Raw genomic sequence first — 12,313 nt, 5'->3', positions numbered from 1 at the left:
AAAAAAAAAAAAAAAAAAAACTATGGTGCATATACACAATGGAATACTATGAAGTGCTAAAGAATAATGATCTATCTGTCAAACAGCTCATAACATGGATGAACCTAGAAGGAATTATTTATGCTGAGTGGAATTAGTCAATTACAAAAAGACAAATATTATATGAAACCACAACACAAAAAGTCAAGAAAACATTTACACACAGAAAGAATCATTCTTTGAAGGTTACAGGGGTGGGAGGGGTAGGGAAAGTAAATCACTAACTAGAGGGTAGACATGTATCAAAGGGAAATGCAATATTCAATAAAGGGGAGTTCAGCATAAAATAATCAAGACAGTGGAAGATACAGGGAGGAGCACAAGAGTTAAAGCAACAAAGGTGAATACTATTACATATACAATCCTGTAATAACAGTAATAACAATAATCTACAAGTGAAGATATAGATGGACATTCAAGCTGAACAGGTGTGGGAAGGCTAATGGGACAAAACCCATGAATATATACAGGTTTGACAGAGGATATTTCTACATATGTATACACATATGCTGCAAATATATCCAAGACTATAATAGACCATACAGAGAGCAAAGTTATGGAAACTTCTTAGCCATTATGAAACACTTTGAGTATATGAGTCAATGGGCATGATAGATGAAGACCATAGTTTCAGGGGACACCAAGGTCAATTCTCATAATAGAGTCCACAAAGACAATGTTCAACATCCTACTTTAGTGTGTAGTAACTGGGATCTTAAAAGCTTATGAGTGGCCAAGCCTTCCAGTAAGATGGCGGAATAGGCAGACAAGTTCCACAGATCCTCTTCAACTGAGAAAAGAGAAACCAATTGACAGAGTACAGAAGATAATCCTGGAGCCCTGAACTTTGAAAGGAAGTATTCAAAAGTGGATTAGGCACCAACTAGTGGAAAAACCTGAATGAAAACAGTGAGTACAGAGATGGTTGGAGCAGTGGACTATCAGCTACTCTGATGGGACCAACAACCTGAATATTTCCAAGTGGTGTTGGGATCTGAGAATTGACCTAAAGATTAGCCCTGGTCACACAAGGCTGCAGGGATGACTGCGCTGGTAGCCTATAACTAGGAGACTAGGAAGAGAAACAGCAAGGAGGGAGACCACCTGAGCTGTGGACTTTCAGCTGTCCAGAGGGCACATCCATTTTGATTGTTCACATGCAGCGGCCATTTTGGATTGTAAAGTGATAGTGTTCTCATTCGGATTCCAGGGACCTAAAAATAGGCTCCATTTGCCAAGGACAGCAGGGACATATGGGAGGCAGACAACAGGAAAGAAGACAGGTGGTGAGTGTATAAGTGTTGCCAACTAGGAAATAGAGGAGCACAGCACAGTACCCTGCTTACGTAGATAACATACAAAGAAATAAAAAATTGTGGGCAAGTCACTCCAACATACAATCACCAATTATATAGACACAAAAATGTCACAATGTCTCAGAGACAACAGACCATCACAATCCACACAAAGAAGCTAGATAAAGCAGGAGAAAAAAGGGACCAGGACACAGACCCAAAACACATCCCTGAAGAAGACACAGCATGGGAACTCCCTGATAAGGAATTCAAAAGAATTATATTTAGGTACCTTCAACAAATTGAGAGATAGATCAAGGAAAACAGAGAAGACCCTAGAACAATTTCAAAAGACAATATAAAAACAAAATGACAAAACAAATGAAAAATTAGAAATGATACAAAATCTACAGACAGAAATCCAGAAGATTAATGCCAAATTTTCAGAAATAGATAAATCATTTAAAAGGCAAAAAAGTAGGATTGAATCAATGAAAGACAGAATTAGTAAAATTGAAGGCAAATACCTCAACACTTCTTTGGAAAGGGAACAATCAGAAAAAAAAGATTAAAACAAAATGAAGAAAGCCTAAGGTTCATGTGTGATACCATCAAAAGGAATAACCTATGTGTCATTTGAATTCCAGAACAGGAGGAGACAAATAAAATCACTGAGAAAATTGTCCAAGATTTGTTGGAGGAGAATTTTCCTGGTATGATGAAAGATGAGAATATATCCATTCAGGAAGTCCAACGAACCCCAAACAGGATAGACCCCAAAAGAAAATCACCAAGACATATCATCATTAAACTCACCAAAACCAAAGACAAAAAAAGAATCCTAAAAGCAGCCTGGGAAAAATGAAAAGTTACCTACAAGGGACAACCAATAAGTATAAGCTCAGGTTTCTCAGCAGAAACCAAGCGGATGAGAAGACAATGGGATGGTATATGTAAAACCCTGAAAGAGGAGAATTTCCAACCAAGAATTATATACCTGGCAAAATTTTCCCTCAAATATGATAGTGAAATTAGGACATTTCTAGATAAGCAGAAATTAAGGGAATTTGTTAAAACCAGACCAACCTTACAAGAGATGCTAAAGGGAGTCCTTTGGACAGAGAACTAACAACAGCAAACAATAACTAACCATTAACACACTTGCTGACATAACTGAGAAACCAACCCAGCTATAGAAGTATCCAAAGTAAATAAGCCTACAAGATTGTAAACAGGGAAGCAGAGACATCAATCGACAAATGAAGACAAATAAAAACCAAAAAGAGGAAAAAAACTGTGTCATTAGAGAGCTTCTAAATGGTGGGGAAGTCAAGACAATTACAAGATAGAATGGACTGTACTAAACTTGGGAAGAAATTATAAATTGCAGGGTAACCTCAAAGAAAAAATTATGAACCTTCACATCAAAATAAAAAACAGGCCCAGTACAAATATTTAGCAAATACTAAAACAATATCAATGAAGGAAGTGATAACACAATTTACAAACAAAATGAGCTCAGCATAGAAAATTATATGGCACAAAGAAATCAACACCACGAAAAAGCACATAACAAAATGACAGCAATACATTCATACTTGTCAGTAATTACATATCTGACAAAGGACTTATCTCTAAAATTTATAGAAAACTTCAACACCTAAACAACAAAAAGATTAACAATCCAATTAAAAAATGGGCAGAAGACATGAATGGACACTTCACCAAAGAGGCTATTCAGGTGGCCAGCAAATACATGAAGAAATGCTCATAATCATTAGCCATCAGAAAGATGCAAATCAAAACAACAATGAGATACCATTTTCCCCCAGCACTAAGGGCAGAGTTTAACAAGACAGAAAATGGCAGATGCTGGCAAGGATGTGGAGAGACTGGGACTCTCATACACTGCTGGTGGGACTGTAAAATGATACATCCACTGTGGAAAACAGAATGGCAATTCCTTAAAAATCTGAAATTAGAAATACCATTTGACCCAGCAATCTCATTACTAGGTATATATCTAAAGAAGTGAAAGCCAGGACAAGTACAGATATATGCACATCCATGTCCATTGCAGCACTGTTTACAATAGCAAAAAGATTGAAACAACCTACATGCACATCAACAGAAGAATGGATAACCAAACTGGTACATACACACAATGGAATACTATGCAACCCTGAAGAATAATGTAGAATCTGCAAAACACCATATAACATGGATGAATTTGGAGGACATTAGCTGACTGAAAGAAGTCAATCACAGATGGACAAATATAGTATTAGTTCATTATTGCAAAAAGTCAAGGAAAGGTTTATATATGGAAGGGAAATTTCTTTGTTGGTTAGCAGGGGTAGGAGGGGAGGGGAGAAAATACTGAAAAAAAAAAAGCATTGACTCATGTTACTTTAGATTTGTGTATTCCAGTGTACATAATTATATTTTAATAAAATGCATTTAAAAAAAATCTTATGAGTGGTCATGCAACTATTGGTCTCTCCTTGTCTCCTTGTCTGGAGCAAAGAAGAGTGAAGAAATCAAATATGCAAGGAAACAGTTGGTCTATAGGACTAATGGACTGTGTGAACCCCAGCCTGCATGACCCTGAGACCAGAACAGTAGTGCCCAGCTACTACTGCCTATCACTCTAAAAGATATCACATTAGGAGGTCCTGGACAGAGTGGGAGAAAAATGTGGAACAAAACTCAAACTCATTAAAAAAAAAAAAAAAAAAACCAGGCTTACTGGTCTGATGAAGACTGGTGGAACCTCCCCAAGAGTATGACACCCTTCAAGGTGGGAACTGAACTCAACCCCCATGACTCAACTTTCAGCCAAATAATAGATAGGTCTATAAGGTGAACAATAATACTAGGAAAGCATGCAGTCTTTAGAACAATCAACCAAGCAAGACCACAAGTGCAGCATTTATGCAGGGATAGTGCTAGGGAAGGTAGGAAGGGATAGGAAAAATGGACAAAGGGAAATGGTAAACACAAGGACGAATATGGAAGAATGCTGTTATATTGTGGGGATTGCAATGAATGTCACAAGACAAAATGTTTATGAATTTTTGAATGGAATATGAATTTTTTCCACAAACTTTCACTAGAATCACAATTAAAAGAAAAAAAGAGTGTGTGAACAGGCATTCCATCAAAGAAAGCATATTGACTGAAAATAAACACATGAAAAGATGCTCAACATTATTAGCCATTAGGGAAATGTCATTTAAAACCACAAAGAGATATCAATATACCTATTAGAATGGTTGGGAGCTCTGGTAGCATAGTGGCTAAGACACTTGCCTGCTAACCAGACAGCTGGCAGTTCAAACCCACCAGCCACTCCTCGGGAGGAAGGTTGGGCAATCCTACTTCCGTAATGATACTGCCTCGGAAACCCAAGGAGGGGTCGCTATGAGTTGGGGCCGACTCGACGGCACATAACAACAACATTAGAATGGTTAAAGAGAAAAGATTAACCATATCAAGTGTTGGCAAGAGTGTGGACAAGTGGAAATCTCATATACTGCTGGTGGGAATGTAAAATAGTTCAAATACATTGGAAAACATTTTCTTTAGTTCCTTAAATGTTTATCACACACTTATGGTATGATCCAGCCAATCCTAGGTCCTGAAGAAATGAAAACATATGTCCAAATAAAGACTTTAACACAAATGTTCATGACCATGTTGCTCATAATAGACCCAAAACTGCAAATGATCCAACTGTCTATCAATAGGCTAATGGATAGAAGGAAAAAAGGAAGGAAGAAAGAAAGAAGCCTGCAGAAGTCACAAAATGGAAGATTAGCCATCAATAAAAAGAATAAACTTGGGAAATAAAATACAGCATGGTTGAATCTTTTTTTTTTTTTTTTTTTGGAAGATTAGCCATCAATAAAAAGAATAAACTTGGGAAATAAAATACAGCATGGTTGAATCTTTTTTTTTTTTTTTTTTTAACTGAATGATGTTTATTGAAATTATTTTCTTTTTAATTCTCAGATAGCTGGGCATTCCATAGCATCACTGTTGGCGGAGAACCCCAAGCATGAAGCAGGAGCTGGGCCAATGGAAACAGAACAGGTAAGGGGAGAGCCCCAGGCAGGAAATGGAAGCCAGGCAGACAGCCACAACAGGAAGGGGAAGGCCAGGAAGTGAGCAGAACAATTTGGAGCACATAAAGGAGATGAACTTGTCTGTCAGTTTGTTGTACTGTGGTAGCTTGCATGCTGCTGTGAGACTGGAGGCTTTACCACCCAGTGTTACAAACGCCAGCAGGTTTGCCCATGTTGGACGGGTTTCAGCAGAGCTTCCAGACTGAGACTGACCTGGGAGAAGGAAGAGGCCATCCACTTTTCAAAGAATTGGCCAGTGAGAATCTTATGAATAGCATTGAAACACTGTCTGATATATTACTGGACAGGGCTATTTATGAATAGCCCTGAAACATTATCCAATACAATGCCAGAAGATGAGCCCCTCAGGTCAGAAGGCCCTCAAAATATGACTGGGAAAGAGCTGCCTCATCAGAATAGAACCTACCTTAATGATATAGAGTAGAGCTTTCGGGACCTCCATTTGCTGACATGGCATGACTCAAAATGACAAGAAACAGCTGCAAATATCCATTAATAATTGGAACATGGAATGTATGAAGCATGAATCTAGGAAAATTGGAAGTTGTCAAAAATGAAATGGGACACATAAAGATTGATATCCTAGGCATTAGTGACCTGAAATGGACCAGTTTTGGCCATTTTGAATCAGATAACCATATGATCTACTATGCCAAGAATGGTAAATTGAAGAGGAATGGCACACATTCATGATCACAAAGAATGTTTCAAGATCTATCCTGAAGTACAATGCTGTCAGTGATAGTATAATATTCATACATCTGCAAGGAAGGCCAGTTAATACTACTATTATTCAAATTTATGTGCCAACCACCAAAGCCAAAAATGAAGAAATTGAAGATTTTTACCAACTTCTGTAGTCTGACATTGACAAAACATGCAATCAAGATGTGCTGATTATCACTGGCAGTTGGAATGCAAAAGTTGGAAACAAAGAAGAGTTATCAGTAGTTGGAAAATATGGTCTTGGGGATAGAAACGATGCTGGTGATCACATGATAGAATTGTGCAAGGCCAATGATTTATTCACTGCAAATACCTATACACATGGACTTCACCAGATGGAGTAAACGGGAATTAGATTGACTACATCTGTGGCAAGAGGTAATGGAAAAACTCAATATCTTCAGCCAGACAAGGCCAGGAGCTGACTGTGGAACAGACCATCAACTGCTTATATGCAAGTTCAACTTGAAGTTGAAGACAATTAAAATAAGTCCACAAGAGCAAAAATATGACTTTGAATATATCCTTCCTGAATTTAGAAACCATCTAAAGAAATGATTTGATGCATTGAACACCAATAACCAAAAACAAGAGGAATTGTGGGATGATATCAAGAACATCATCTATGAAGAAAGCAAGAGGTCATTAAAAAGACAAGAAAGGAAGAAAAGACCAAAATGGATGTCAGAAGAGAATCTGAAACTTGTCCTTGAACAGAGAGTAGCTAAAGCAAATGGAAGAAATGACAAGATAAAAGACCTGAACAGAAGACTTCAAAGAGAGCAGCTTGAGCAGACAAAGTCAATTATTATAATGAAATGTGCAAAGACCTGGAGTTAGAAAACCAAAAGGGAAGATCACACTCAGCATTTCTCAAGCTGAAGAACTGAAGAAAAAATTTAAGCCTTGACTTGAAATACTGAAAGATTCTATGAGCAAAATATTGAATGATGCAGGAAACATCAAAAGAAGATGGAAAAGAATACACAGAGTCACTGTACCAAAAAGAATTGTTTGATGTTCATTCATTTCAGGAGGTGGCATATGATCAAGAACCAATGGTATTGAAGGAAGAAGTTGAAGCTACACTGAAGGAAGTGGTGAAGAACAAGGCTCCAGGAATTGATGAGATATCCATTGAGATGTTTCAACAAATGGGTGCTGCACTGGAGTCATTCAGTTGGCTATACCAAGAGATCTGGAAGACAGCTACCTGGCCAACTGACTGGAAGAGATCCATATATGTATCCATTCCAAAGAAAGGTGATCCCACAGAATGTGGAAATTATTGAGCAATATCATTAATATTGCATGCAAGTAAAATCTTACTGAAGATAATTCAAAAATTTGTTGCAGCAGTATATTGACAGAGAACTTCCAGAAATGCAAGCTGGATTCAGAAGAGGACATGAAATGAGGGATATCATTGCTGACATCAGATGGATCTTGGCTGAAAGCAAAGAATACCAGCAAGATGTTTACTTGTATTTTATTGACTATGCAAAAACATTTGATTGTGTGGATCATAACAAATTATGGATAACATTGAGAAGTATGGGAATTCCAGAACACTTAATTGTACTCATGAGGAACTTGTACATAGGCCAGGAGGCTGTTGTTCAAACAGAACAAAGGGACACTGCATGGTTTAAAATCAAGAAGGTAGTGCATCAGGGTTGTATCTTTTTACCATACTTAGTCATTCTGTATGCTGAGCAAATAATCCAAGAAGCTGGACTATATGAAGAAGAATGTGGCATCAGGATTGAAGGAAGACTCATTAACAACCTATGATACACTGACGACACAACTTTGCTTGCTGAAAATGAGGATGACGTAAAGCACTTTCTGATGAAGATTGAAGAGTACAGTTTGCAGTATGGATTACACATCAATATACAGAAAACAAAAATCCTCACAACTGGACCAATAAGCAGTATCACAATAAATGGAGAAAAGATTGAAGTTGTCAAAGACTTCACATTACTTGGTTCTAAAATCAACAGCAATGGAAGCAGCAGTCAAGACATCAGGCGACAGATAGCATTGGGCAAATCTGCTGCAAAAGACCTCTTTCAAGTGCTGATGAGCAAAGATACCCCCTGAAGACCAAAGTGCACTTGACACAATGGTATTTTCAATCATAGTGCCTAAGGCATTTGACTGCTAACCAGAAGGCTGGTGCTTCAAACTCACCAGCCACTCATCGGAAGGAAGGTTGAACAATCTACTTCCATAGTGATACTGCCTCAGAAACCCAAGGAGGGGTTGCTGAGTCGGATCCGACTCGATGGCAGTGCATTGTGTTGCGTTGATCACTTATGTATGTGAGAGCTGGACAAGGAATAAGGAAGACCAAAGAAGAGCTGTTTCTTTTGAGTTGTGGTGTTAGGGAAGAATGCTGAAAATACCATGGGCTTCTAAAAGAACTCACAAATCTGTCCTGGAAGTACGGCTGGAATGCTTCTTGGAAGCGATAATGGCCAGACTTCTCTCACCTATTTTGGTCATGTTGTCAGAATAGACCATTCCCTTGAGAAGGATATTATGCTTGGTAAAGTAGAAGGTCAACAAAAAAGGGGAAGGCCCTCAACAAGATGGATTGACACAGTGGCTACAACAAAGACTTCAGATATAGCAAGGATTGTGGGGCTGGCACAGGACAGGGCAGTGTTTCATTCCGCTGTACATAGGGTCTCCATGACTCAGAGATGATTTGACATCACCTAACGACAACACTGCTGACATCATCTATGATGTCATGAGGGGTCAGCCATCAACAATGCAGCCCACAGACTGGGCAGTCCCCAGGATCTCTGTAATATTTCCAGAGAGTTCTCTGGCTAAAGATCGGTGTCACATCTGACAGACAATGCTGACAATTTCATCAAAAGTGATATTTCCACTGTGCTTACTATTTTTCTGCTTCTTTCTGTCTTTGGGTGGTTCCTTGGGGGCTTTGATGATCAGGTCAGAGGCAGAAGTAACCACCTTAATCTGGGCTTGTCTGTTCTGAATGGTCAGTTTCACCATAATTCTTAGTCTCTTCCAGTCACCAGTTGCCTTGGCAATGTCATCACCAACCTTTTTTGGAGACAGATCCAGGGGACCCATTTCAGGGGCCAGAGGGATGTGACACCAACTTCCCCACTCATGCACCTCAGGTACAGGACTTTGATCTCAGGGTCAAACTTGGGTGGTATGGTGGAGATGAATGGTGTTGGATGAACCTTGATGCCAGACAACCAAAAAAATTGCACCTTAGCCTCCTCCCAACCAAAAGCTGAAAGCAACATGGCTGAATCTTTAACAATTATGCTGAGTGAAAGAAGCCAGATAAAACAACACAACCTTTTTTTATGGATAGGATTAGTCTCCCAAAAATATATAATAAAGGCTTGGCCCCTATATCTGTAAATATGATCCAGTTTGGATATAAGGGTTTCCTTGTTATGTTAATTAGGTCATAATAGGCAAAAACCCATCAAGTTGTTTCTGACTCATAGTGACACCTCTAGGGTTTCCGTGGCTGTAAAACTTTACAGAAGCAGACTGCCTTGTCTTTCTCCCAGATGGTAAATTCAAACCACTGACCTTTTGGTTAGCAACCCAATACCTTAACCACAGTGGGAGCAAAGCTCATTATAATAGGTACAGTAGGTTCTAAATCTATTAACTTCTGGTTTATTTAAAGAGAGAGAGAGAGAGAGGGAGAGAGAGAAAGCAGATTGGACACAGGGACTCACACACAGGGAAGGAGATGAATGTAGAGATCATCTAATAAAGGAATGCCAAGAAAACCAAGGAACACCCATGGCTACCGGACAAGGAAGGAATCGATGTCTGAGACCCTGATTTAAACTTTTAGCCTCCAGAACTGTGAGAAAATAAGATTTCTATTCTTTAAAGCCACTCACTTGTATTTGTGTTACAGCAACTCTAGGTAGCTAAGACAATACTGTATGATTCCATTTATGGAGCTCTGGTAGCATAGTGCCTAAGGCATTTGACTGCTAACCAGATGGCGGTTCAAACCCACCAACCACTCCCTGGAAGGAGGATGGGGCAATCTACTTCCGTAGTGATATCGCCTTGGAAACCCGAGGAGGGGTCGATATGAGTTGGGGCTGACTCAACGGCACGCCAACACAACACTAGGAAATGCAAACTATCCTAGTGACAGAAAGGCTGTCAGTGGTTGCTTGGGGATGAGAGGAAAGTGAGGAGGGAAAAAAGATGCACATTACAAAGGGAAACAAGGAAACTTTGAGAGAGTAATGGATATCCTCATTATCTTGATTGTTGTGCTCATTTCATAGGGGTATACATATGTCAAAACTTACCAAGTTGCAGGCTTTAAAGAGGTACAATTTATTGTATGTAAGTTATGTCTCAATAACACTATTACAAAAAGTAGGGAAAACAAGTTTATGGAGGTCTTTAAATGATGCAACACACAGGGACTGACATTCATCTCTGTGGTGGTATTTGGTGGGACTTTTGCTACAAAGGGTAGGAAGGAATAGGGAAGGTTCTCATGTCTATGCCTTTTGTTGGCTCCATCCAAACCATCAAACACTGGCCAGAGCTAGGTCATTGTTGTGTTAGATTGGGTTCTCTAGAGAAACACAAAAACAAGCAAAGTACATATATATATATAGAGAGAGAGAGAGAGAGAAATCTATCTTAGGAAAATGGCTCACAAATGTATAGAAGCCAGCAAGTCCAAGTCTCTGGAGGAAACGGGCTGGTGGCAGCCTTAGCTTCCGTAAGTGCAGGGGGCTGAGAAATTCAAGGCTGGCAGGCAGTACACTGGTTGTTGACTCCAACGAAAGATGAATCCAAGATCTCCAGGCTGAGCGGTGGGCTGCTCTCTCACGGAAGTTTGTAGTCCACACACCAGGGTTCCAATCCCTCAAAGAATGTGTCTCTTCCCAGGATGTCCCTGGATATCTTGGAAGCAGGCCACACCCCTAGGGAAACTCCCCTTGGGCAGACTGGCCACTCAGAACACAGTCATATGATCCCATCATGGGAACAACCACACAGAACTGGGGTCCAGCCAAGTTGACACACAGCTCCAACTATCACAATTGTCTTCCTCTTTATTATTCCTTTCCTATTCAGGAGGCCCCATAGCCTGCTGGCAGACAGTTCATTAAGTGTGAAAGGACTGGTGAGATGAGAAGGTGGCTGGAGAGAAAGGAGGGAGAGGAGAATGTCATTAGAGCAGCAATGACTGAAAGGCCAAGGGTGGCCTGAGCCTGATTGTTGTGGCAAAGTCCCCAGGGTGATGTCACCTGCTCTTCTTGCCCAGAAGAGCTGCTGATTCAGGGACCTTCCTCCATGCAGCGTCCTCACTTATTTGGAAAACTTCTTCATCTGGAAAATGCTGCTTGACTCATTGTGTCCATTCCTCTCCATCCAGCAAGATGCCCCACTGACCACAAGTGCAGCATCTCTGAGCACAAATGGATGGCTGGGGCCTCAGGGAAATGTTCAAGGTTAAGAACAAGCACATTAGTGCTTGTCTTAGCTATCTAGTGCTGCTGTAACAGAAATAGGACAAGTGGGTGGCTTTATAAGAACATAAATTTATTTTCTCACAGTTCAGGAGGTACATGGTAAAGACTGACATGAATCCAATACCCAAAACATGGAGATTGATCCAGTCTTCACATACCCACTTCTCCATTCTCATTGCTGGCTGTCCCCACAGCACTCTCTCTCTCTGACCACTAGAGCTCACATGTTAAAAGGACATTATACTTTAGACTGCTACATGGGTAAATGCCAGCCACAAGCTTGGGTAATCCACATGACACCACAACCTTCTGATCTCCTTGTCACAAATTTGGGGCTAGTTTCCCACTACCCCTTCAAGATACCAGTTACAAGCTTGGGAATCCACAGGACATCCTTACTTTCTGACTACTGGTTCCTAATGTCCCTTTGGGTTCAATAATTTGCCAGAAGCAACTCACAGAACTCATGGAGAATATACCATACTTAGAACTACAGATTTATTGTAGCCAAAAAGGATACAAATGGAGAGACACATAGGGCAAGGTCTGGGAGGGTTCCCAAAGCAGAGCTTCCATGTCC

The 12,313-nt window shown here is 39.9% G+C and overlaps 1 pseudogene; it reads right to left on the bottom strand.

The window, feature by feature from the left end:
- Positions 1-8,930: 8,930 nt before the first annotated feature.
- LOC103192792 lies at positions 8,931-11,903 on the bottom strand (annotated as a pseudogene).
- Between the last annotated feature and the right edge of the window lie 410 nt (positions 11,904-12,313).

The sequence above is a fragment of the Orycteropus afer genome, unplaced genomic scaffold, assembly GCF_000298275.1.
Source record: "Orycteropus afer afer isolate SDZICR_OR568_19922 unplaced genomic scaffold, OryAfe1.0 scaffold00031, whole genome shotgun sequence".
NCBI lineage: Eukaryota > Metazoa > Chordata > Mammalia > Tubulidentata > Orycteropodidae > Orycteropus > Orycteropus afer.
The sequence above is the reverse complement of the archived record's forward strand: the minus strand, read 5'-3'. Positions and strand labels throughout refer to the sequence as shown.